The sequence below is a fragment of the Pseudopipra pipra genome, chromosome 5 (genome assembly GCF_036250125.1).
Source record: "Pseudopipra pipra isolate bDixPip1 chromosome 5, bDixPip1.hap1, whole genome shotgun sequence".
NCBI classification, from domain to species: domain Eukaryota; kingdom Metazoa; phylum Chordata; class Aves; order Passeriformes; family Pipridae; genus Pseudopipra; species Pseudopipra pipra.
In genome coordinates this window covers 29,185,425-29,212,017 of record NC_087553.1, presented here as the reverse complement: position 1 = coordinate 29,212,017, position 26,593 = coordinate 29,185,425, and the positions used below count along the sequence as shown (strand labels likewise).

The following is a 26,593-nucleotide window of genomic DNA, read 5'->3' as shown; positions in this document are numbered from 1 at the left end:
TCCTCCCCACTGGACATCTTTCCCATCTTGGCTATTGTCTGTATCGCTCTGCAGACCAAAGATGCTTGAGAACAGAGTAATTTGGATTAAATAATCCATTACTCAGTCTTCCTGTACACTTAATGAGATAGGGGTCCTATCAAAAAAAGAAAAAAGATGGTTGTGTAATTAATCATGGTATCATGACTTTCAGTTCTAAATTGAGCACCAGCCTTAAGTACCTCTCCTATTGTTTGTTTGATAATTTTGTACCTGCTATCATAACCTTTAATATTGATTTCTGTGTGTTTATTTATAAAGAGTGTGTGTGTGGTCAATTTAAAGTTCATGAGCTTTAAATAGCATTCATTTTTTTGAAATGAAACAGCAACAAGAATAAAACTGTGAGGTTGTCTAAATATTGTTTACTGCGTTGTTTTGTTTGCTGTAAATCAATAGATTCTACCAGAGCCTGGGTGAGCAAGAGCAGTTCTCTTTGTCTCTCTCTATCAATTTCATCATCCTCAATCATCTTGACGATACTATTGACCAATTATATCAAATATTTTCAGGCTCCAAATACAGGGTAACATCTCGTTCTCTCTGAATAATGCAAGGAAGAAGTAGTTACCTTTTTCTGGAGATCTTTTGGGCCAGTTGGTCGGTAATTTGAGTTTGCTCAAACTGAGGGCTAGCTGTTCTCCACTAAACTATATACCTCTCTGGTGGGAATCACCTGACGAACAGTCACCTGCTTAGTAGTGTGGTGATTCTGCCCATGAAGGAGCAAGCAGGAGCCTTTGATTGCAGCAGCTTTGCTGACCTGGGCTAGCAATTCCAGAGAAAGCACCGGTCCTGCCTCCTCTTTGTTGTAGAAAGGATTTATAAAGCTTTGCTGATCAACTGAAAAATGATCTTTCTTTTTTTTCCCTGGTAGGGTTAGTTTTCAGACAGATCAGTCACCTGATCCAGCTGACTGCATGGCTGCTCACACTCTGGTGTCCACACTGGAGAGGCAGCTGTGATGCGGCACGAAGCTGGAGGGGACATGTCAGCCCTTTGGGTCTGTCCTGGGGCTCCAGCAGGAGCTAAAGCAGTGTTTGTGGACAAGCAGCTCTGGCACATGACCCTGTCCCTCTTGCTCCTGCACCTTCTGAAGCAAAAGCCACCTGCCTTAGTAATTTTGAGTGTCAAATAATGTTATGATTAGGATGGTTTTCTTCTCTGCACTTGGCATCTTGAAAGGGATCTGATATGGTGTTTCTTGCTCCACACTGTTAGCATCATTTCTTGCAAAAAAACCTTTGGATTAGTCTGTTGGTCAATCTGTTAGGCAAAGATTTTATACTCTTAAACCTGAATGGGAATGAAGACCCCCTTGAATTCTAGTTTCAATTCTAGTTACAATGCTGTAAATGTGGAATCCTGTGATTAAATCACAAGTGCATTACTAAAATTGCTAGGTTACATTTTCCAGAGGAGTCTGTTACCTCTGTGGGTTTTTCGCTAGCCCATCAAGGTATTTCCTTTAGCTTCTTCTGCTTTTGTTCAGTCCACTGTTATTAATTACATGGGTTCCAGTCCTCTGCTTTAAAGAGGTAGGAGAAGTTTGCTCTTTCATTTCTTGCTAGTAATTCCTCAAGCACTTGTGCAAAATCATCTTTATCTTCAATAACAACTGTCATCTTCCTCTGGGCCTGTGGCATCAGAAAATGGTGGCAGTGCACTCATGGCTCATGGCATTGACTTGAATGAAGAAATTAATTTTTGTAGTGTTATTCTTAGCTTTCAGCATTAAATTTTTCAATTTTGCTACAGCAACTATACTATATAGGCAGCAACATGATCTCTACAAATAGCTTGTCTAGCTTATTTTCATTACTGTTAAATATCTTCTTACCTTCTTAAAAATCTGACCTCCTGTTATTGTGACAGGGCCTTTGCATCTAAGAATGGAGAACTAAGGCCTCCAAGACTTTCACTTGGCCGTCAGCTGGAAACTTTAGATTTGAAAAATGATCTCATTGTTGGAAACTGAACCAGCCTTAATTTTGCTGTTTAACATTTGGTTTATGTCACTGATGAAGTATGGCAAACTGAAAGAGAGTGTGTGAGTGATTGGGGCACTGTAAGATTCTCTGTCAAATAAAAATATGCACTTGGCACATCTTGGTACGGTTGTTGCATTGACACAGATGGCAATTGTACTGTCCCACACCAGGAACACTGATTTGATAGGACTGCTCTTCTTTCTATGATGAGAAGCCAAAGTCACACAACATTCAGTGAAATGCAACAGACATTAAAACAAATCCATAATAATGAGTATTATTCCTCCATGAAAAGTTTTATTGGAAAACAAATTATTTGTTAGTAGATTGCAATGCATGGTTTTAGAAAATTGCTCTCTGGAAGAAGGAACTATTAAGTGGTTTGTACACAGAATTTTGCCACTGTAAGTATATGTGTACTGATATTGCAGAAATAACGATCTTCATGACAAGTAACTTGTGATTACTGCTGTAATCTGTGTGCAGCACATTGGTTCAAAACTTGGTGCACAAAACTGAGATTTTTCCTTTTAGTTCATCACCTTTCATGTCCATGAAATTGACTTAAAAACTAAGATTTGTCATTATACATTCTTTATATTTAGAAATTCTTCACAACTCTAGATATAATAAAAGCCAATTATGCAAATGCATTCTTGCACCATGATAGACATTTGGATTGTCAATATGCTTTAGCATTTGATTAAAAACAACAGGTAAGGAGTATCTATTACTTACTCATTGTGCTAATATATTCATGTATGTTCACATTAGTCATGTTAACTGTGTAACCTCTAGATCTACCCACACCCACCAAAGCTCCAAATCTGTTCCATAATGCATGGTTTGATTTTTTCAGCAAGTGCATATTTCATATAGAGGTTAAGGCTTTAATACATTGGAAAAATAAAACAAAAAATCAGTTCTGTTGCTTCTAGATTGTTAGGAGATCTGGCGCACTGTTCAAACATCTCTTGGACAGAAACAGTCTGCAGGGCCTAATAGCTACAAAGAGGAGGAATTGTGTTCATATATTATTGCAGTAGTTCTTAGATATGTGAGGATAGCCTCTTCTTTCTCTGCATTTTCACGGGATACATTTTACCACCTCTTACTCAGCTCTTGAGTGTTTCCCTAGGCTCCCTTGTTGTTAGCAAGTTTCTAGAAGTCTTTATTGTGTTTTTGTTTTCATAACCCACTTCTACCTGTTAGTATGTGCCTGAGAGAAGAGGAGATGTATTTTAAGATCAATTTACTCAAGCTGAAATGAGATTAGCTGGGCTTGGCAGGGGAAGCCATTCTGAGAAACTGTCTGCCTGAAGATGCCCTCTCCTTTTGATGAGAGCAATTCCCCATATTTGGGTTTTAGTAGTCCCCTTGGGCAGTCTTTAGTCAGTAGTAACTTCTCGTGCATTGGATTACCCAGTTTTGGTCACCTTGTGACTCATAGCTCAAAATGTCACTTTTTTGGTATATTCCAGTTGGGATAATAGTGGTAGAAAAGTTGCAGCAGGTGGAAAAAATAATAGCACATTATTCATGTGCAGACCATTCAAATAAATCAATAAATTAATAAATACAAATTACTTTTCAGTACCCTCTCTCTCTAAAAGAAGTGATTGACACTAGAAAAAAAAGCAGTTTTGTTCCTAGATAAACTAATTGAAGTAGACAAATACCATGGACAAAAGACTTTCCAAATGTGTTTTTCCACAGCACAGGTGGTGTTACAATGTGCCTCAGAATGTTCAGACTGACCTTCTTTTTAAAAATCCATTTCCCGATGCTAAAGAAGTGTACTTTTCTAGAAGCAGGGAAATAGGAAAAAGAGTTGGAGTAGTCCCCTGCTTAGCAGTTAGCTGACTGTCCCTCCATTTCACTTGTTTTCTAGCCTTTGTGGGGTTTAGTTTATGAAAGTGTGTCCTTCTTCCCAGTTCATGTATGCATCTGTCCAAGGGTGATGGAGTAAAGGGAAGCAGCTGGGCTATAGATGAACCTTCTCCCTCGGTCTGTGCAACATTGTAGAGGTGGCTTCTCTGTTTTATACATGTGATCTCCATGCAACAGGAGGCCAGCAATGGGAACCTCAGCACTGAAGTGATGCTGCTGTTATCCTCCACCAGCTTGCCCGGCCAGGTTTGGCACCAGCCAAATCTGAAGACTTCAGGTTAGTGAGCCAAGTGATGCTGCTGCAAGGTTTCTATGGAGACAGAAGCGGAAGATGAGAGACAACTAGTAAGAACTCAACTGAGCCAGCTTCTGGATAGTGATTTAAAAATACGGATTCTTAAAAATAGCCCTTTACCTTATGTCCCCCCACTTAGTCTTTGTTTCTGAAGAAAGGAATCAGAAAGGCAGTGGCTTTGTAGCAGCAATGAATGAGAGCTCTCACTCACCACTTTCATCTGCTGGCTGTCATGCAAGAGCTGTAAGTAGCAGTTTACTAAAACTGGTTGCAGGCTTATAAAGTGTGTAGTAATTGTAATTCTGGACTAGAAGAAAATGTGAAATGCATTTTAAAGGTGTTCTTTCACTCCTGTTTTCATCCTTTTGAATGCGGTGACTTCAAGAATGGCACAAAGGCACTTTCTAAACCATGAACTTGCACTAGATATTAACTGTGGCAGAATATATGTGTATTTTACTGCATGAAACATACTCTTTTCTGTGTTGTACCCATATTGCAAATGAGATCTCGGTCTGTTATTCCTTTTAATCTGTTTTGTTTCTCTTCATCCTTCCCAGAATTCTCCCTACACTCACAACTTGTAATGTAGACCCACAGCATTTCAAGAAAAATTTTATGAAGTTTTTTCCAAGAAGGATCTTAGAAGAAGGTTATTATGTATCAGTGAAAAAAGGAATTCTTTACCAAGCTTCTGTTTCACTTAAATTGCTTAGATTATTTTTTTTCTTCTCAAAGGGTTTAAGAGGTGGGAAATTATGATTGTATGAATTTCTTACATAAAATCGAAAAGTGATACAATAGGCCAAAGCTGGTGTTATGGCTGAATTTAGTGCTTTCGGTCTAATGCTGGATTGATTGTTGCTGCTGTTATGTTACTATGATGCTTAGATGCTTGTATGAACCTTTAGAATACAGGAAATAGATCAGATTGAGTCTCAACTCCTTAATCCATTTCTAAAAGTCTGTTGAGAAATTAAAAAAAATAAAAAAGAAAAGGACAGTCAAGAGAGGTGGGAGCTCACAACTCAGTATTATATGGCAGTTCCCATCCATGCAGACACTAAACCAGAATGAGAAAGCCAGTCAGTTGATACCCTTGCGCATCTGTATGCCTCTTCTCAGACTGAAACATCCTGTCCTGTCCCTCTGAATGATGTCTTAGGCATCCTAGGAAGCCCAGGGCAGAGGTAGTGGGACTCTGCCTTCTCAGTCCTGTCCCATGTGTGCAGGAATATTCCCACTTTGCACATTGTACCCAGAATCTGATTTGCTCCCCAAGGCCTCTTGTGTATCTGATGGGCATGTCTGTGATTGCATGATGCTGGTGAGAAAACACTCCAGAGAAATGAAGTGGTGGCAAAGATCAGAAATCAGCAATTTGTGGAAACTCGGAGCTCTGTTGGGTGATCTAGGTAAAGTTCAGTTAGAATAAACTCCTGCACTTTATACCTCAGTTGAGAGGCACTTCCAGAATTTTAAAGAAAAAAATCTGTTTGTGTGGACAACTGGGAGTAGAGATAAAAGTGTCTGATTAAATTGAGTGAGAAAAGTTATTTTGCTGGAAAAGGCCATATACACAAGGATGGCATCTAAACACTGTGTGTTTAGTAAACATTTATTCTAAAGAGTCATACAAAAATTCAGCCTTTACAAAAAGCACCACTACAGGATAAACCAATGAAATTTTAATTCACCTTTAAATGCAAATTGTTGGAGGTTGAGTAAGTTTTCATTACACAGACATTTCAATTTTTCTCAGTCTTATTTGGGAGCAGAGAGAGGAAAAGGAGTAGGGAGATGAATAAGAAGTGGCTAAGGCTTAGTTTAGTTAATAGTGATTTAAATATAAACAATTATCAGCATCTTAGTATTTTTTCCAGAAAATTCATCACTATGAATTTTATTTTTCCCTTTTGATATACTCTGCATTCCTCCTGTTGATCATAATATACTTAACAGTTGTGCTTGCAGACTTGAAAATATAACACATGCTGATTTGTCTTCCAAGAGGCACGCTAGATTTGACATGCACTTTTTGAAATACTGTATTTGTCACCGTTGAAAAGCTTCTAAGACAATAAACATCATTAGCTCGTAAAAAAATTCAACAACAATAACAACAAAAAACCCTGAAAAAACCAACCAACCAAATAAAAAACCTGAAAACACATCAATTGCTATGGCTTACTGTTTGTACATATATGCAGGTGTAAGTTTAGAATGCTCGTAAAAGTATTGAGTGTTGATGTGGTGTAGATACCATAATAAGTAAAAGCAATTTTCAGTAGGTTTTTACTACTGTAAAGTAATCACTCTGTTCCTAGAAGTGTGTTGACACTGTGCTGACAAGGACTTGTTATTTTGAGTATCTCTTAGAGATGTCAGGGTAAAAGTAGGGTTACATTGGTGGCAGTACAGAAAGCAGGTCACTTTCCAGGGACAGTTAATGAAATTTAATCTTGTAAGTGTGGAAGTTCCCCTTGGACTGTGATCTAGGCACTTAAGCACTTCCTAATTTTTATAGCAAATCATAGACTTTCCTAGATTGCCTTTTAAATCTTCCACCAATTGACAGCAGTGGAAATCTTGCCAGAAGGATTGATAAGTGTACCTATCCATTTGTGGAAAATAATTGAGACTGTGTGTAAGTATTGGTGTTCTTAGGGTAGCACCTGTCGCCACAGCCTGTGAACATAATTTATTGAAATATTATTTTTTCTTCTTGTTAACTAGCCATGCTGGCAGAAGTTAAGCTTAAATATAATATATTTAATGATGTTTAATAATATTTAGACTAGTCCATCTGGCATGAGTAACACTAAGGAAAAAAAAGATAACAGTTTTGATATAATTTGCTTAGATACTCATGCCATAGGTCCTAACACATCTGTAGAAATGGAACAGTGTTACCTTATGATAGTGCTATTGCAGGGCACCTTCAAGGTGTGGGGAGCAACTATTAGCATTTTCTTTTGGAAGAGAGAGGAAGAAATTTTACAGCCTTGGTTCTGCTTCTGTTCAGGGCTTAGGGTTTTTCTCATCCATCCTTATATGTTTTCCTTCTGTTGCTTTACCAATTTCATTGTTCTTCTGGAATGTCGCACTCATGTGAGATAGTGCCTTTGGAGGGAGAGAGAGAGAGAGGGGCTTTGAAGTAACTTCAGCTAATCCCATTCATCCCTCAAATTATCCCTTCTCCACAGGGCTGTCTGCCTGTTGAGTATATGATAGCCATCCATCAACATTTGCAACTCTGTAGAGGTTGTTTCAGGCTGAGGTCAGATTTGTACAGCTTTTATTAAAGAATTCCTGATAATAAAGGGGGAGAGCAATGTGCTAGAGATCTGTTTAATTTTTATTTTTCCTCTCCATGTGGAATTATCTCCTCAAATGTTTTTCTTTCTATCTTTTAGCTTTAAATATTCTCAGAAATGTTTAAATTGCACTAACAGAGGGGACCATGTCTTAGCTTAACAAATCTCACTAACTGATGGTGTTTTCTACTATTCAGTCTTATTTTTTCCCCTTCTTAATGTCATCACATTATAACTATCATATCTTCCATATTACACTAAGTGATTTACTGAATCTGGTGAAATACAGACGAATGTGTTCCCTTGGTCATTGGTTCAGTCAGAGAAGTTCAGTTAGCATCAATTCTCTCTAATTGAAAGAAATTGTGTCTGATTTTTGAACTTTATTGTCCCCCATCAGTTTCTTTTCCTTCCATTTTATTCTTTTTGGTAGGGCTCAGGGTAAATGCGCTGTGCCTCAGAGGAGTTTTTTTACCACTTCTGAGCAGGTCCCTGAGCCTCCAGCTTTCTTGGGATTGTGTATAAAGTGACTGTTTTGGGCAGCTTTGTTAAGATAAGAGAATCAGCTAGCAGGTCAGAGGGCTTTCCTGCATAGTGATTTTAATGCTCACAAGTATTACGGCTAATTTAAATACAGACATAACTAGATATAGATGTCAGCTCAAGAAACACTCATGGAGCAAAATAACATGTCAGGATTGATTGCTAGAGCAGCCATAAGCCTCCTTACTGCTGTGTTCCCAACAGGGTGAACTGGTTTAAATAAGAATTTGGGGAAAAAAGAAGAGTAGTCTCTCTCTTACAGTATGATTAGTTCAGAGTTGGCTCTCCTTACAGCAGGACATGTGCAGAGAAGGCAACCAGAGAACAGCTCAATAATGTTTCTTATGCTGCCCAGGAAAAACAAGTTTTAAAACCCTTCCTGGCAGTTCGAAGCTGGGTTGGGTTGTGGAACTCAGTGCCAGAGAAAATTAAGGAGGACAAAGATATAAATAAGTTAAAAATGGAATTAGGGAGATTCATGGAGGGTAAATGTCATGGTGACTATAAAATCTAACTGTCCTGATGTACTCTGCTCATTCAAGTTAAGTTTAAATCTCCAATTTAACCAGAAAGTAGGAGGAATATGTCATAGAGTTATACTCTTCCTTAACTGTCTGCTCTTAGCCATGGTCAAGGACAGCATTCAGGGTACTGGCATGACTATTCTTGCGGGTTAGGGGCCTGCAAGGTTAGTTTTCCTCCTGAAATAGGAGATGCTTATTTCAATGTATAGTTCTGCATTTTTTAAAGGTTGCACTGAAAATAAATTCTCAAACTATATTATCCAGGCTTTGCTCTGATTTGTGTAAGGAAGCAATGCACAGGTGGTCATTAGGAACCTGTAGTGATCAGGGAAGTTGGATCTTTTATAGCGTATTCTACATTTTGTGCAGCTCTAAGTCTTGTGTAGGAATTGAATTATGTAGTTATCATCACACTCTGAGCTTACAGAATGGATCCAACTGAGGTTTCACATTCATATTTCTAGAAACTGCATGCTGTAGTGTTCTCTATTTCTATTGTGATAATTTGTGTTCCTTAAAACTTTACCATAAGCAGCTTAATTTTGTGCTAAAACAAGCTAGATTTTTACACACATTTTTTACACACATAATTTTGTGTCAGACAAGATAGATTTGGTAGATTCTGACTCTCTTTCTCTCACTGCCAAGGATTTTTTTTTTCTGTTCAATTTCGTATATTGGTGCAAATAGAGGACTTTGGTTGAATAAAATCTTTTTAAAGTTTAATCTCAGATAAATAGGGAATAAATACCAGAAATCACTTCTTACACTAATTATTTTTTTTCTGTAGCTTCTTGATAGATGGAAATCTTGAAAATTTTTGGAATCAGTTCGTTAAAGCATATTTGAGGCTTTTGTTCCAGATTTATGGTAGTATGATTATTTCTGAAAAATGTGGCTGGCACGTAGAGAATTGTGCTATTGAGTTCTTCAGTACTAAAAGAAATATCTACAAGTGCATCTTGGCCCATTCCCCACTGTTCTTTCATTTTTCTATTCTCTGTTCCTGGAAAAAGTAGAGATAAGACTGGGAGGCTGATGGGAATGGGCTGAGGTGAGTGGGAGAGAGATTAACAGTGCTAAAGGCTGATAACTACTTTAGATTCTTAAAATCCCTACTTGGGCTTTGAAATTTAGTATATGTAGAAAAGAAAAAAATGCTAATGTCATTAGCATTTTTGTGGATAATTCTGTTTTAAGTTGTCCTTTCCCAAGAGTAGTTTAAATATTGGTGTTATCTGTTCCAAGAGAAGAGAAGGCAAAGATTGCTTTTAGACTGGGGGTTGGGAATTAACTTAAACATGAATCCCTGAAGAGGAGAATCACTTGAGTTCTGTTTAACTCTACCTTAATTGTGTTGAAATGTTGCAGGAGATAGTTATAGGAACTATCATCCATCATTCAGAAATTTGTAGGAAATGATTTTAGAGTGTGGATAGTAAGAGTCACTTGAGTTACTAGTTCACAATTTTGAATTGTGCAAAAAGTAGTCCATACATTTTGGGGTGAACATTAGTTCTCTCGGTAACTAACTGGATTATATTAAGACAGATATATATATATAATTAATGCTGTATCTATGCAGTATAAGAACATTTTGGTGGAATTATACCACTTAGACATATATCTCTTAGATACTTTGATCCTGAGCTCCTGGAAAATATTTTCTGATTATATTAAAGGGTATAGTGATATAGATTTTATCTTTATTGCAAATCTTGTTGGCATGCAAATGCATATGATGCCATGTGCATCTGTTTGTCTTCTAGAATTCCAAAAAGCAATGAACACTTACAAAATTTTGCTATTTTAATCCACATTTTATATCTGTTTGCACAGCAAAATTTAAATGATTGAAACCTACAGATTCATAAGTTGTAAGCTTAAATTTCATATTTGTTTCCTGAAAATATCTCCTTTTCCTGGAAGAAGATCAGAGATGATGTGCATTGGTCATAAATAGCCACAAGTTCCCAAGCACCAGAGATCTTAGTATTTCATAGCTCTTCCCGGCTTGATTTCAACCTAATTTGGCACATAAATTGTAGTTGACCTCAGACAGAATAATTCAGATGTTTGAACCTCTCAGATGTGTAGCCAAACGTGAATTGTCTTGTTGCATGTATTTTTAAACATCTGCAAGCTGAGCTGAGAAGCAGAATGCGAATTATAGGACCTGAAGATACCTGTGAGGTTCTGAAAATCCCTTTGGGACTGCAGGGAATCCTTGTATTTTTTCTAGGCATGCTGTATTTAGACATTTAGTATTTGCTTTAATTTCTGGTAACTGAAGTACAAATGCCAATAGAAGTAACTCATCAATAATGCAATAGTAGAAGTACAATCTGAGATAATAACTTTTGTTGAACCTTTTAATGCATATTCCATGAGACTGGAGGAATTGTTTCCACAGTTTGTATTTCTTGTTTATTGGGATAGAAGAAGAATTTGTTGTTCATGCATGACAAAAAAATTTTATGTTGTAGCCAGTTAATACTAGCTGAATTGTTTCAATAGCTTTCTTTTACTCACACAGGTACCAGTACATAGACAAATGATATTTTCCATAGACTGCAGAGGAATTCCCATGCCTCTTACTCAGGAGTAAGAAAGAGCTAACTTCTCAGCTCAGGATAAATAGGGTTTATATGGGGAGTTTTGATCACTTTGAAACCCTTGGCTGATATAAAGATGTGGTGATTATTTCTCTTAATTAAACATTGCATGTATCTCTATAAATGTCCTATTTTCATTATAGAGTACTTTTTGCTTGAGCTATTCCATTTTCTGACTATGTTTTTTTAAAAGCACTGTGTGGAAGCCTGTGTTTCAGCAGGCTACATTCACAAGTTGACTTTTGAAAGAGAATTGCATCCAAGCATTGATTTTTGATATGTTTGTATAGTCTTCAACTATGGGTTTGATTCCAAGATGGGATTGTTTGGTCTTTCACCATTATGAAGCTTATAATATGGGCTCTGGTGAGATTTTTTTCTGTGGAGGTTGTTATCATAAGCACCTGTAATCCGGGATCCTCTTGATTACAAAAGACATCGTGGCTCTTTTTGTAATGGCAAGGGGTTTTGGCCAAACTCCTGTTTAGTTGTAGGTCCCTAACTTACACCCACCCTCTTCACTAGCCATCCTGAGCAAAACTGCATGTCGGTGGTTGGTGGAAAGACTTGTCTGTGCACTGATTCATAAGATACTCTCAAATCTTGGAAAAGTTGCAATCTGGTTTCAGAAACATCGCAAGCATTGGTTAAACCAGAAAAGATCTCATGTGATAAGGAAGTGGGTGCGTGGTATCATGTTTTAGATGACTTTGCATCGTGTATTATGACTCAACAACACAAAATCAATAGGTTCAAAACTTGCCTTAGGCTTTCTTAGTTCGTCTGTAGGGTTCTTGATTGTAAAAGCTGTTGTATTATGAAACGAAGGCAACAAGCTACATGGGCTCTCACAAGTTTGTGAGTTCATTTGGCAACCCCGTAGAGGATCTGCTGCCAGTATGCACTCAAAGATGAGACCAAATCTCTCCACAGAGATGCCTTTTCTTCTGAAAATCTTGTTATAAAAAATAGACAAATATGTTGGTCCAGGATAATAACTTTTTTTGGCTTTGAGTTTTAGCAGTAAAGTGATGTGGATTTCTTGAAGAAGCAGTAGAAATTGCCACATGTGTTTCCTATGATATTGGGGTCGTGTTTGCCTCCTCATCTTCAGTAACGAGGTGTGCAGGAACTGCTTTTCTGAATAGTCCCCTCCCTGATCTTATTTGACTAGATAATGTCTAATATCCTGACAGTGATAACTGAGTGTAGTATCTTTTCCAGACAGTGATGGTGAGGAGCTGAGGTTATGATCTTTTTCCCATCTGTGTCATGGAAATTAACAGTGGTTTTCTTCCATGGGCCTCAGCAAAATGCTCTCCTTGAGCTTTGGAATCTTGAGGGGAGAAAAAGGAAAGGAGTAACTGAGCTCCATTCCATAAAGCAAAATATCCAGGAACAAGAATCTGATGGGAATTCAAGTGTATTTCTGAGCACTAGAATCACCGTATTTGGGAGAACTGATTTGTTACATTAGCAACAAGGAGTAGACAGTGGCCTTAGCTGGTGTAATTTCAATTGAGGATGATCAACTGTTGTATATACATACATATATATATATATATATATATACACACACATACACACAGGTTTATGTACAAATACCTGATCCAGAAGAATTGTGTTAGAACTGCGCCCTTATAACTCAAGTCCCTTTTAATGTATATAGGAATCTTCTCAAATCTGGGTTTGAAAGGTGCCAATGACTCACAGGAATGCACATTGGCTGGGGAAATGAAGCTCCTCTGAGACTGGCAAGTTTGGGATGTTTAGCTGAGAAACAGCTGCCTGAGCAGTGTACCATGAGAGTGTAAACAAGGAGAGAGATCTGCTACAGCCTGTTTGAAGAAAACAGTAGTGTGATGTGGTTTTCTGGGGTTTTCTTCCCTCATAATTTTGATACTTTTGATTAACTCTGTTTTTTTGTGATGTCTCGTTATGAGATAAACTGAAGTGCAGAGCCTGTTAAAGACCTAGTTTAGCTCTAAAATGAAGAGAAACTTAATTTATAACGAGCTCAAAAGAGAACTATGTTTTTGGGGAAAAAATAAAATTTGGGATCTATCAAATCCAGCTTTTGTGTGAGTCTGAGTGTATTTGGCAGGATGGCTGTTCTTGTTGGTTTGTTTCTGTCATGTCTTAAGACTGAGCTTGTCACAAAGCAACTCCAACTGTATCATTTCAAACAAGGATGTCATATATATTGTGGAAAACAACCTTTATGCTTCCTATTTCTCAGGACTTGCTGACAGAGCAGCAAAGTTACCAGAAATCATCTTTGTCTCACCTTGCACTTTCCCTCCACAGATGTCAGGGTCTTGCTGAGCCATTGTTGACCCCCTGGGCAGCAAGGTTGTGCAGAGCAGGAGGACTGCAGTGAACCTCTTCCCGTGTCTCAGGGGAGCCCAGTGCTGAGTGTGACAAAACCCTTCAGGGGGACGTAACACAGGTGCGTGAAAAATGTTGGGAATGTGGCTCCATATTGATTTTGTGTTAATGTTTGACATGTTGAGTGGGGATAATATTCCAGTGGCAATTATTCTCAAGACATGCACCATTATACAAAATAAATGTCAATGCTTGCCCTCTGTAATGCATGCAGCCTTCTGATTCCTGTAGTTAATTTGAAGACTTTGGAATTTTAGGTTGTCTGCTTCTCTCTCGGCAGAGCACGATTAATTAGTGTGTCCTGAAATAATTCTTAAGAAAATAACATCAGAGTTTTGGGGGTTTTTTTCTACTCCTTTTGCTCTTCTTTGGAGTCTTAAAGCAAGAGTAAATCTTCAGGCTCAGCAACAAAGATAAAGGTCTGATATATCCTGCTTTCTACTGCATCTTCCTGTGTCTCCCAGGATCAGCCTTTCTGATGATTTCTTAATAAATGTCCCATTTCAGATAGTCAATACTGCAGAGCATGGAGAGAGAATGCTGATGTTAAGCATAAATATATTCTGATAAATCAAACATCAGTGATTGGTAAAAATAAAACTTTAGTAAACAATTAGTCAAGTTCTGATAAAATATAAACCAGGCTTCATAAGCACTTCTGATATTTTTCTTGACTATGCTCTTTTATAGTTTCTAAGCTATTACAATTATGCTCAGGTGCAAACTGAAGCTTTTCAAATTTTATTGTCAGTGAAAAGTGCATACTTTGGAGCTAGAGACTGAAATCCGCTAGTCTTTTAGTCAAACAAATATGCACAAAAAATGGAAAAAAAAAAGATTTCCACATTATACAGTCAGAAAACAAAGGCTGATGTTGTGGGAACACCCTGAGCTTTGCACGGAAAGGTTGTTCATTTTTTTCAGTCCTCTGCTGAGAATGCCAGCTGTAAACATCACAGTGGAGAAAACTATCCACTGATACATGGAGAGAAACATCTAATTAACTTATTTTATTGCCTGGGAAATAATTTCAATAATGTCAAATAATTTGATTGTCGCTATTCTGAACTGAAGACAAGACTGTAAAAGTCCAGGGTGTGAGTCTTCCACAGTAGCTGAAAGCAGCCATATTGGTGGAACCTATGGGACTCTTGCATCTAGCTCTGGGATGAGGACTTGATTCCCACTGTAAATTTTCTGGAGCTGCCTGTTTCTTTCAGTGGACTTTAACTTCTTATAGTTGGAGAAAAATTAAAACATGTCAATTATCATGTTGGTAGGTTTTAGGAAAGGAAACACAGTATTTTTGTTAAACCAAACTTTCTCAGAAGAAATTCCTTTCCTTTGGTTAGAGAAATGATTGTGTACTTCTCACTTTGAGTTTCCTCTGTGCCTTAAAAAAACAAATGAACAAAAAAGCATGTTGATAATGTTTGCCTGTTTTACTTAGTCCAGTCACTATAAAGTAGTAAGAAACAGTAGATACCATTTTAGCTGCTTAAAAAAATTAATTTTTTTTAGAAAACACAGAAACACTGACTCGTTCACTTAAACTTAAAAAGGAGTTACCTTGGGGTCTTTTTCCCAAGTTTTGGGCAGGTAATACTTTCAAGGCTTAAACAATAAAGAAGCTTAAGCTTCAAACATCTCTTGTCCTTATATTCTTTTGAATTACTGTACCGTAATTTATGTAAGTGGCTTCTGTTGCTCCCTTAATGACTACCTAATGTTCTTGCTGTGTTTTCTTGCATAGGATCACAGGATGACTACACAGTTACTTCAGTGATATCAGTAATGGAGTAGATAATGCTAGATTTCTATACTAAAATATCTCCACCGAATGTGAAAAAGGGAAAAAAATATTATGCTTTTCATGCTTCAACAAGCGTAACACTGATGAGAAGCTAGTTGTTAAGATTAAGGCAGTGGAGAAGTATTGCTTGGAACTGTGATAGCTTTTCATGTCTTAGTTTTAAAATGGTACCACAACACACTTAACAAAAAAGATTAATAAAAATATGACTTTTGACTGGATACCATTTTTAGTGCTATTTGATTTACAAATATTTTCATTTCTTCCTTTGTAAGCTACCAATTCTAGAAAAAAATAAATTATTATTCAGAGTAATTTTCTGTGCATGCTTTTAACTGGATATTATGCAGAAAGTATTATTTCTTTGCTTACTGGCAATATATGGTATACCAAGTTAATTAAACAATATTTTCATATTACTTACCCTTTTGAGTACATAAGCTTTGTTCAACAAGATAGAAAATGTCTTTCAACTTTCATTTAGACAGTAAACCTCATACAAATTTTGTTTAGTGATACTCTTTCATTAAAATGGTTTCTAAGAAAAAAAAAAGAGGACTATTTAATGTTTGGGTTTTTTTTTTTCACCAAGGAAAACAATACTGAGAACAGCAGAAATTGTTTATCTGGAGTATAAAATGCTTCTCTGCTCTTATGAGATGTAAATGCCTTTTGTTTCATCATATCAACAAATTTCTCTTCTCATGTTGTGAAGTATAGTTTGTTTATGGCTTCCGGTGCAGAAAATGATTTTGAGATGCTGTTTAAGCAGTAAGCCTGTAATAGTTTATTATGTTGTAAATTTCCATTGCTCATTCCTCTTGTGCAGGTAATGACTTTGGGGGCAGAGAGTGAAATTAAATTCCCCATTGAGTAGATAAACACTCATTTATTACTGCTTCTCTGGGTGCCAAATTATAGGATAGTTGATAGTGAGAACCTCCATCAGTTTTTAGCCTTTGACTCCAGATGAGAGAGGTAATCACATGACTCATATTGCCTCAGAAGGAAAAGCTCGTCTTCTGAAAGAGTGGTTGAAAGACTGTTGCTGCATTATTAATAAAAAAACAGAGGCAATACAGAATCCCTGATGTCTCAGGATGATGAGGTGAGACTTTGAATTGTCCCGTAGGAAATGGTTTTATTTTATTTATTTTCTTCCAACAAGTTTTGCATTTCCTTTGTTGCCACAGGCAGCTGGAAGGCTTTCATGTATAGAGTACAAAATGCAAATAGCAACTCTACAGTTGATAAGTGGTTGGAAATGTTTAGTGCCACAGAATGGCAAACCTACTTGGAATGTGTTGTCTCATACGTACATTTCTATTTTGTAGTACGTCTGCTAAGGCTTCCTGGGTACCTTTGACTAGTAAGAGTGCTTGTGCTCTGCTAATGTCACAGTGATGGCAATATGGTATGGTAAAATACTTGGGAGAAGTATCAAAATAGAGTAGTATTGCTTCAGTGAGGAAAAAAAACCCACTGTTGCTAATCACGTAGGTGAAGGGTACGCAGTCAGAGGCTCAGTGTTTCATTTAATGATGGATGACATAATTCAAAAATGTAGTTCCAAATTAACACTAAGGACTCACCTATGATTAATGTGTAATCACTTTTATTTTGGTGATTTAGATTCAATGCTCCAGCAGCCCTGCCTTAGGAACACTGGCTATCAAGTTTACCTGGTAATGTTTAACAAGAGCCAGGGGAACAATGACACCTAACCTGTGTGAGATATGAGGAGCAAGAGAATCCCTCCAATCTAGAACACGCCTGTTGTTTATAGCTCACTTATAGTCACCTCTTTGAAAAGGAACTAGTTATCTTCATAATATATTGCATTTATTTCTTGCTTAGTGGATTTACCTTTTTTTGGGTGTATGAACACATAATGTTTAGTTTTGTGCCCCTGATTTTGCATAGCAACTCAGAATGGGTGTATGTGAAATGTCTGTCAACCTACTAAGTACTTAGTTAATGAAACAATACCTTTTAGGAACAATATGCCTTGGATAGGTGATGTAATGATGCGAGGGTAAGTCGTACCGCAAAATAGAGTGCAAAATTTAAATTAATGAGATTTGAGGTTTGGGCTTTTTTTGGTTCAAATGATTTTAAATTAGACAGATGTTTGTCTTTATTGCCCATTCAATAGTTTTATTAGAAAAAAGTGCTGAGGGACATTTTTAGTTGAAGAACAGCAGCACTCAGCAAGTGTTAAATGCAGTAAGCAAGTACCATTTGTGTATGTTGGCAGTGGAGAGGATAGTTCTGTGGAAGTTAACAGTGTGTTTGTAGTTCCTTATTATACTTTAGATGATCCATGACTTTCATGCAAGACTGAAGTTAGATCAGCCAGGAGGACCATCATCCTAGAAAACTTTACCCAAACCCACAATTTTAAAGAATTAGTCTGTTGAAAAAAAGATTTGAGATTCAAATACATGAGAGGTTGATGTGAAGAGGAAAGTAATAAACTGTCCTCTTTGTCTGTGGGGAACAGGAAAAGAATAATAATGCTTTTTAATGCTAGTGAGGGAGATTTAAATTAGACATTAGGGAAACCATTAAAAATGTAAGGTTAGTGAAGGACAGCAGCTGATTGATTAGAGATGCTGCAGCATCCCTGTTGGTGATTCTGGGAATGAGTTAGGCAAAAAAAATGAGGCAGGTTAATGATCCTTGTTGGGAGCAGTGGGGTGGCGAAGACAGTTTGTGGCATGCCCACCCACCCTGCCTAGGCCAGCTCCATTTTTATACTGTGCTTGGGATGCAGTAAGGTTAAAAATTTTGAACTGCAGTGGCTTCTTTACCCTAATCTGTTTTATGATTGTATGTCTTATTTTACTCTTGTCCGAGTATAAGATAAAACTTAAATATACTTTTGATCAGCAAGTTTCCACAGCTTTCTTTTCCTGAGGAGGGTGTTAAAAGAAAATGCAGCATGTCTATTTAATACTATCTAAACTCTGTTTTTGTGTTATTTGGCAGTGTTCTTTGTTCATATGTTGTGAATGAGGTATTTTTCTAATACTTTGAAATAAAATTTGCATATTGTCGTTGAGTAAAATTGTATGTCCGAAATTTATGACTTAACTTCCATTTTTATTTAAGGAAGATTTGTGGAAATTAATTGAACAGGGGTTTGCAAAATGCCCTTCTGGGTTTTTTGAATATAGGAGCATAAACAAATAAAGTCTCTTTTATTCTGAGTCTACACAACATTATGTAATTTACCACATCAATATAAACTTCTGATCTCTAGGGAAGGTGTTATTTACAGTAAAATCCTTTGATATTCAAAGTAATATAATGTGTCTGGTTGCAGCTGATGAAGACATTTTTTTCTAGAATGGATGGTAAAGTTCATCGAAGCATTAAAGAGGGTGTTCTTGGTATCTCACATGTAGATACAGTCTAGGTGCTTGAATAATCAGCAGAGTCATCAGAATGTCTACCTGTAAGAATACTAGTCTTGGTGGTGAGAAAATAGAAGTATTTCTTGCTCATCATTGTCTTTCTTCCCTATTTTTCTTAGTATCTGACCTTTCATGGTTAAATACTAATTCGCTTGACTTGTAGTTTGCCTTTCCATTTCTTCTTTTTGTTTCAGTTCAACAGCAGGAACAGACAAATAGTATTGGAGCCCCAGGGATGTATTTTCACTGAATAATAATAGAATTTAACTGACTAATATTATACAGTCCTAATGAATTTTATTTACAGTATTGGAGATTAGAAAAGCATTTTCTAACAAAAATCAAATTATTGTTTTTCACAAGTACTTGTTCCAATGTGTTCTTAGATTTGGAAAAAGACCAGTGCAAAGTTCTATCAACATTTTTTAATTAGGAAAAATTTTAATTGTGATCTCGGACTTCAAAAAGATCCATGATCTTACTGAGAGCTAAAATAGTGGCATATATGGCTTCTGCTTCTCTTCAGACTCTTCTTTGAAAAGAACAATTAAAACTGTATTTTTGCTGCTACTGTCACAACACTGTAGTTCTACGACAATTTTAAAGGGGGAATTTGCTTTGAGTCCAACAGGATGGGGCTGAAGTGCTACACATGAGAGAGAATATATTCTAGTGGGTTTTTAATAGATTTTAAAAAAACACTGTTTGTCTTACAGAAACAAGTAAAGGGCCTCCTGTGACACATAAGATTTTGTAAGCACACTGAACTGGCAATCAGCTAATCTCTAGTGTCAGAACTATATCAGTAATTGGATCCCCTATGAAACAACAGGAGTCAGTGGTGGGTGGATTGTTTCTTTGCAGTGCAGTGCAGGCAGCTGAGTGCTCCCGTGCTCAGCTGTTGAGGTTGTGGGAGCATGATTGCCACAGTATCAGGAGAATTGAGACAGGTTTTTAATTACCGCTTTATTGAATTATTTGGTATTATTTCTTGCAAGTGCGCAATGAAGCACCATGTGAGAATACTAATTTCTACTAGGTTAATCATGGGTAGTAGCACTTCTGTTGCATACTTGTAGCCTGCTTTTGTCTTTTAGTTTTATAGTAATCATGAGAGATACCACTTCTGCATTTCTATACTTAACTAAGGTAAATCTTTGAGTCAGAAATATTATTATTAATGCGCTTGGGATAATATGATTGAAAGTCACAGGAGAGATTTCAGCTTTTCAGGGTACCACCATGGGAATGCCTTGTTGTTTGAGAACAAAAAAAAAAAAAAAAGCAGAATATAGAAGGCAGAAGTAAGAAATAATCTTAGTTTCTGTTGTTTGTAATAAGTAGGCCTGTTTTTACTCAACTAATTATCAGAAGTCCCTGTTCTGCTGTGAGTATTTTCACCAAGAGCAATAACTCCTACAAGACAGATGTCCTGATATTTTGAAAGACTAGTTTAAATATGTATGTGTATGGTTTTTTGCATCTATTTGATGTTTAAATTAATTTTAGAGACAGCCATGATATAAGATGCTCTTTTTCTTTTTACTGCTACACTCTGTATTTTGTGAAATAGTATAGCATATTTTTCAAACCATTTAGGGCCCTACAAGGCTCATTTTTAATCACCAAAGTACCAAATAAAGCAAAGCCTTTGAAACCGTATAAAACCAGTTAGTATCATTATGTATTTAGCATACTTGAACAACAACTTCAAGTGTCTGAAGTTGATTTTTTTTCCCCCACCTTTGTTATAATTTTCCTTCACCCATCACCTGCAGCTGTTATTGATGCTCCAATGAGTCAAAATACTTGGAATCTGTTTTACTATCGTATGCTAAATCTGGAAGACCTCAAAGTCAGTCCCTATGCAAATTATTTCCATTGAGCGGAATTGGAAATGGAGAATGTCACTGTGGGGAATAGGGAATATCTAGGCAGGGGAATATATAGAGGGAGCATTTTAAGGAGGGTTTTATTTATAACTGATATTTGTGTGTTCTACATTTATATTCTATTTTTATAGCTTCTTCAGAAATGAGCTTAAGTTCAGCTTTTATCACCCTTCCACAGTGTTAATTTGCAGATCAAAACCAGACAAATAGCAGAAGAACAGCATTGTGCCTTTTCAGTCATGTGCCATTGCTATATGCACTGTAACAACAGTAAACTGTTGTTTCATGCAGACAAAGCAGGATTATGACTGGCTTTGTAAAGAGATCAAGGTAGAATGTTTTAAGCCCAGTAAGTTCTAATAACTTTTCAGAGAAAGGCAACATTTGATCTGATTTGGCATAGAAAAGAAGTGTATATTTTTTCTCTTTGAAATGAATTACTCCTGTTCCAAGAACTGTTTCATGGAAGTTAGTTCTTTAAATGAAAGTATTTACTACCGGTGAAATAAAAAAAGAAATCAAGCGTATTTGCCTCATTTTATTATTTGCCTGAGTGAATGTTACATACAGAAGTAAAGTCTCCCCTTGAAAAGTTCTTAAATACCTGAGTATGTCTTCAGCCTAGATTCACTAGGTTGCTGGCCCTGAAGCATTGGTTCAAAGGGGAATTTGGATTTTTCCATCTTCCTTTTCAAAACTGTTTCTCTGGTAGACTCACACACACTGTTATGTTTTGGGTTTTTTTTCTGATTATTTCCCAACCACTACCTCCTGTCATAATTTTCCCAATCTTAAAATGTTTTTCTTTGTTATTGTGTTTATTTGTGAGAAGGCATTATATGCAGTATTTTGCTGCCACTTTTCACATTGAGAGTACTCCTTTTTCAGCTTGTTTTGGCAGATTGAGAAAGGTGATAAGATCACTGTGTAGAAAATTTAGACAAATACATCAGTACTGTCCTTGGCACTGATACTTTTCCAAATACCCTGTTTTCTTAGTTGTCTTTTTCATATTCCCCACAGTGTCAGTATCACAGTTTCAGATCCCAACTTCGTACTTAGCGCTTCTCTTTTTATATGTTTGCTTGTTGGTTTGTTTTTTTTAACAACATACAAAAAAAGTTTCCTTACCTCTATTTTCTTTATGTGAGAAATACCACTTAGGTTTTACTTTACTTGGCACAAATATACATTTTTTTCACCTGCTCTTTCTGTGGCTTGGTGTGCGATGAGGCAGCTTCTTGATTCCCATTGCTGGGTTGCTGTGACGGGCTGTGTTGCCTAATTGGTCTCTACCATTTTCTCTTTTTTGTTCTCTCCTTTACCCAGTTAGAACAGAGCCTCACTGAGAACAGCCCATGAGCTTCTGACAACCACCTCATCTGTTACCTCATGCTGTTACTAGCAAAACAAAAGCAAAAGTCCTAATGTGGGCTTCTTGCAAGTAGCGAGGAATCAAACTGTGAATTAAACCTATTTTGCCTACGTTGCAGCTAGGAAAGAAACATATGAGTGATGTTTGAGGCACAGATTGGTAGGCTTTTTCAGAATACCTAAGAGACTGCAAGTTTTTGATACTATGTTCATGTTTATTCCTCTCAGAAGAAGAAGTAATCATATCATGTCACATTTAGTAGGGTAATAGATTTAAGAACTGAATCACAAGGTAAGTATAGTGTAAGTACAGAACTCCATTCTAACACACTATATATAAGCTTTGAGCATCCTTCTGCTCTTCAAATTGAATAAGTCCATACAGAAATGAATAGCTTTACCAGTGTTCAGAATGATGAAGGAAGTTAATGCTGTGATTGAATATTATATTTATCTACTTCACTAGAATTTTAATTCAGTTTGAAAGTTATAGAGAAGCTTTCTATTCATGGTGTTTCATGACATCATTTTAATATTTTCTAGTAAACTGATGCCATCATAGAGTAGAACAGGCAACTTTTTAATGTGGAATTCAAGTTGGGAATTTAAACATATGAACATTCATATGTTTAAAGTTCTACTTTTAAAAAGTGTACTAAGCAGAATACAGGAGTTTACAACTACAGCATCTAAACTGTCATGATTCTGTCAAATCAAAATGCCCTGTAAGTGTAATATGATTTTGTTTAAAAAAATTCAGTATTCGTGATGTGAAGAAATGAACAGCAAATTCATTTCTCCTTTTCCATATATTCTCTTTTTCTTTAAAATAGATAAAAAGTTAAAGTTTTGGGGGCATCTTAATTGCATATTTCCCCATTTAACCTGCTCACAGATCTTTGTTTGTCTTGCTTTTTTTCTGAACATCTTAGGTCTATGGTTCTAGACTAAATAGTAGTCAATTAAAACCTGTGTATATATTTTTATTTCTGATAATGTCAACCTTAATTCCATGGCAAAGTATTTTGATCATTTTAGGATTAGATTGCTCTTTGGTACTGTGCATTCCTGATGATCTGAAGGCGAGTACTATCATTAAAAATTAAATCTTGTATGAACTATAACTTTCCATCCTAGATTAACTCAAACTTCAGTTTACACCAGGGTAACATTCATAGTATCCCAAACACCTCTGTTAGAGTGGCACAGTTGTCCAAGTATAGAATAAACCAACCTTGAGCTACTACAGGCTCTGCAACTGACTTGTTGGAGGATTTGCTTAGTAAAATCTGTGTCAGCATCCCTAGATATTGAGGGTTTTCCTCATATATCATCTTCTTTTATGTACACAGTAGGTAGTCCAGCCACTGCAGCTGCACAGTGTGTCACCACCAGCCACTGTGGTAGATGGCCACCAAAGTAGTTGGCCTTCAGGCTAAATACTCAGTTAACTTTAATTTTTGACTCTTGAATCCGTTCTCCCTTATCCTACAGACTTATAAAAATCAATGGAAATCATCAATAGAGGTTTCATTTAATCCTTTTTGACCTGACTTCAGGTAGCTTGCATGTGTATGTTACATATAGATAAAAAAAAAATCCCAAGGTACATAGATTAAAGTTCATTGATAACTTGGTTTTATTGCAGCTTTTTCAAATTTAACTTTGCAAAAGATTTAGGTTGAAAAATTTGGAAAGTGTGCACAATTGAATTTTAATTATGGCCACTAAGGATTAAGTCTACAGGTGCTAAATTTCGTAGCTATTTTAAAATATTTTAATTACTAATTGTACCTTTACAGAACTATTTTTTTAATTAATGTGAATATGCAATTTAAGGATATGGTGTATTTTTCACGTATTTCAGTTGACTAAATGGCTTGTAGCAGCTTACAACACCAAAAGAACCTTCATAATTCTCTCAATAATATTTTGTCAAAGTTTACTAAGTTGTGGGTTTATTTAGCATCCCTGTTTAAAGAGTTGTTTAAGTTAAGATCTGAAATCACTTTCTTCAGAAACTGAGAGAGGTGACAAAGTGCAAAGTATTATCTCCAACCACCAGTGGCCACTTCCTCCACCTCTCTGTTCTCTAGGAGGAGCTGAGGTCGTACTGACAGATCCCTCTGGACGGACACAAGGCAGCAGCAGATGAGCCCTATGAAGTTTGTCCCTCTTGTTCAGTCATGGTGGTTGTCTCCAGCTCACCTCTGTGGAGGGTGGCGGGAGCAGAGCAGGACAGAGCACGGTGAAAAGCCGGCCTGGACTTGGCAGCAATGATCGTTTGAAGGTTTTATGTGAAGTCAAAAAGAGAAGCTTAGGGAGGAGATGGGAGTGTTGCCTATCCCATTTTGTCTGCTGACAAATGCCTTCCTGCATTTCTAGCTAGTCAGTGCAGGTAGTTTCCTTAAAAATCAAAATGGGTAACATTCTGGTGTACATCATAGAATATGCAGCAGACAGACAACTTTCATGACCTTTTGACTTCATATCTCTTAACCAAATGAGAAGTGCTAGCACACTTCATAGCAGGAAGGAAAACAGAACTAGGACAACTTATTCTTTGCTAGAGGTCATCACTGCTGCCTTTAATCACTCATAGCTGTGGGTACTTGTGATCACCTTTTCTTTGCTGTTATTCTGTAAGCAGGTTTAAGGTAATGTCCCTCAAAAAAACCAGAATAGAAATAAATCCTGAATGAGATCCATCCAAAGATTTCTCTCAAAACTAAATCATCTAGTTTTTAAAGGGCGTGTTATGCAAAGTGGCTATCATAGTTGTTTTTGGAAATGAAGGTAAGATTCTGAGAAGAAATTAGAAGATTGTTTATATTGGTGATGAGTTTTTCTTCAATACTGTATGAACCCTTGTTTGCTGATCAGTTGGGTTTGTTTGCAAATATGAAGGTAGGGGAACAAGATGATTCAGAAGAAAAGTTGTATGGTATAAAGCCTTCTATTTCATACTAGAAACCAGATCCAAACTCAACTAGTAGTGATTCAGTAGTTAACACTTTTTTGGGTCAATAGCAAAATGAAAAATCGAGATGATACCTATTTGGTATTTTTGAAAACCTCTTTTCCACCTGAAGCAAAATGTATTTGCTGTTGCTAATGAACATTGGAGTTGAAAAGGAAGTGAAGCTGAAGGCATTTTGTGAGGCATTTGATTTGTCTCTACTTAATGGTCATGACTGGCACTTGTGATAAGTGAGGCCAGATGCTAGATGGAAAGTCCCCTGTTCAGGCTGCATTTAATTTTTATTTTTAACCTTTCTTCCTGTATTGTTTATGCCAGTGTACTCTTTTTATAACTTCAGTGGATGTAGGATCATGACCTTGCATCTTAATTTTATTGAGTCTTATTGGAAAAAGACAATAGACTCTGAAAATATTTCATATGTCAGAGGAAAAACATTACATTACGATTGTGTTTAGAGAATAAGGAAGAAGGTTTTAAAGTGGATCATAATTCCTACAGATGGTATTTGCATTAATAACAAGTGCTAGAAATGTTTACATAATATAATTCTCTCCTGATGACTGGGGAGAATAGTAAAGATGGAAAGTGTTTCCTAGCCATCACTGTTACTTGTTAATCCATTCTATGAGTACAGCAGAATTTGTGGCTGGTCATATGAAAATGACTGAAAAATGTCTGTGAAATTAGGAAAAAAATCTGAAAATTTACCATGTTCAATAAAAGCTCATCTAATTTTAATGTATGCTGTGGGTTCAAATTTATGTCCCTATGTCAGTAAGCTAATCTGAAAGAGTTTAATTGGGAAATACCTATTACCCTTTTCCTCAGTGGGACTGAGCTTTCAAACCTATTCAAATTTATCATCAGTCTTGTACAAGTTATCTTAGAAAGCCCAAGGAGAAATCAATGGGATTATTTCCCTCAGGGTCCACCATACTGATTACAAAAATATCCATGCTTAATACTGAGTTTATGCTTATATCTTCACAACTGATCATGAAACAGATTCACTGTCTACATTAATGTAGAGCCAATGTTATTGCAAGTGCTTACAGTGCTGATAAATTTTGTAATGGCTTGCATTTACATCAAACTGTGCTTTGCACTTCTGACAAAAATACATATATAACTTCCAGGGCATAGCATGTGCATTTATTTTTTCACTGCATGTGCAAATCTGACGTATCAGACTTGATGATGTATAACAGAACATCTCCCATTTTGAACTAACTCTACTAACACTCTGTCATCTTCTGTGATAACCCTTTACCTTTCCTAGGGTGAATCACAAATGTTTGCAGTCATGCAGAGCATAAGTATAAATGTCGACAGTGTCATGCAACACTGATTTCTTGTCATTCCCACCAGCTGCATGATCCTATAATGTACAATAGCAGCTGGAACCCATACAGTTGGCTTTTGGGATATCCTATGTTAGTGTTGCAAAATTCCTATGGAGTATTATATCCCTTTTTTATTATTATTTTTTTTAAGAATCCAAAACCTTCTT

At 36.6% G+C, this 26,593-nt stretch overlaps 1 long non-coding RNA gene across 1 annotated transcript in view; it reads left to right on the top strand.

Annotated features, from left to right (window-relative positions):
• Positions 1-26,593, top strand: part of LOC135414541 (uncharacterized) — a 230,631-nt gene that overhangs the window by 163,662 nt on the left and 40,376 nt on the right. Inside the window, exon 10 of the long non-coding RNA XR_010430715.1 lies at positions 13,522-13,663. This is a non-coding gene — a long non-coding RNA (uncharacterized LOC135414541). The remainder of the gene's footprint in view (positions 1-13,521; positions 13,664-26,593) is intronic.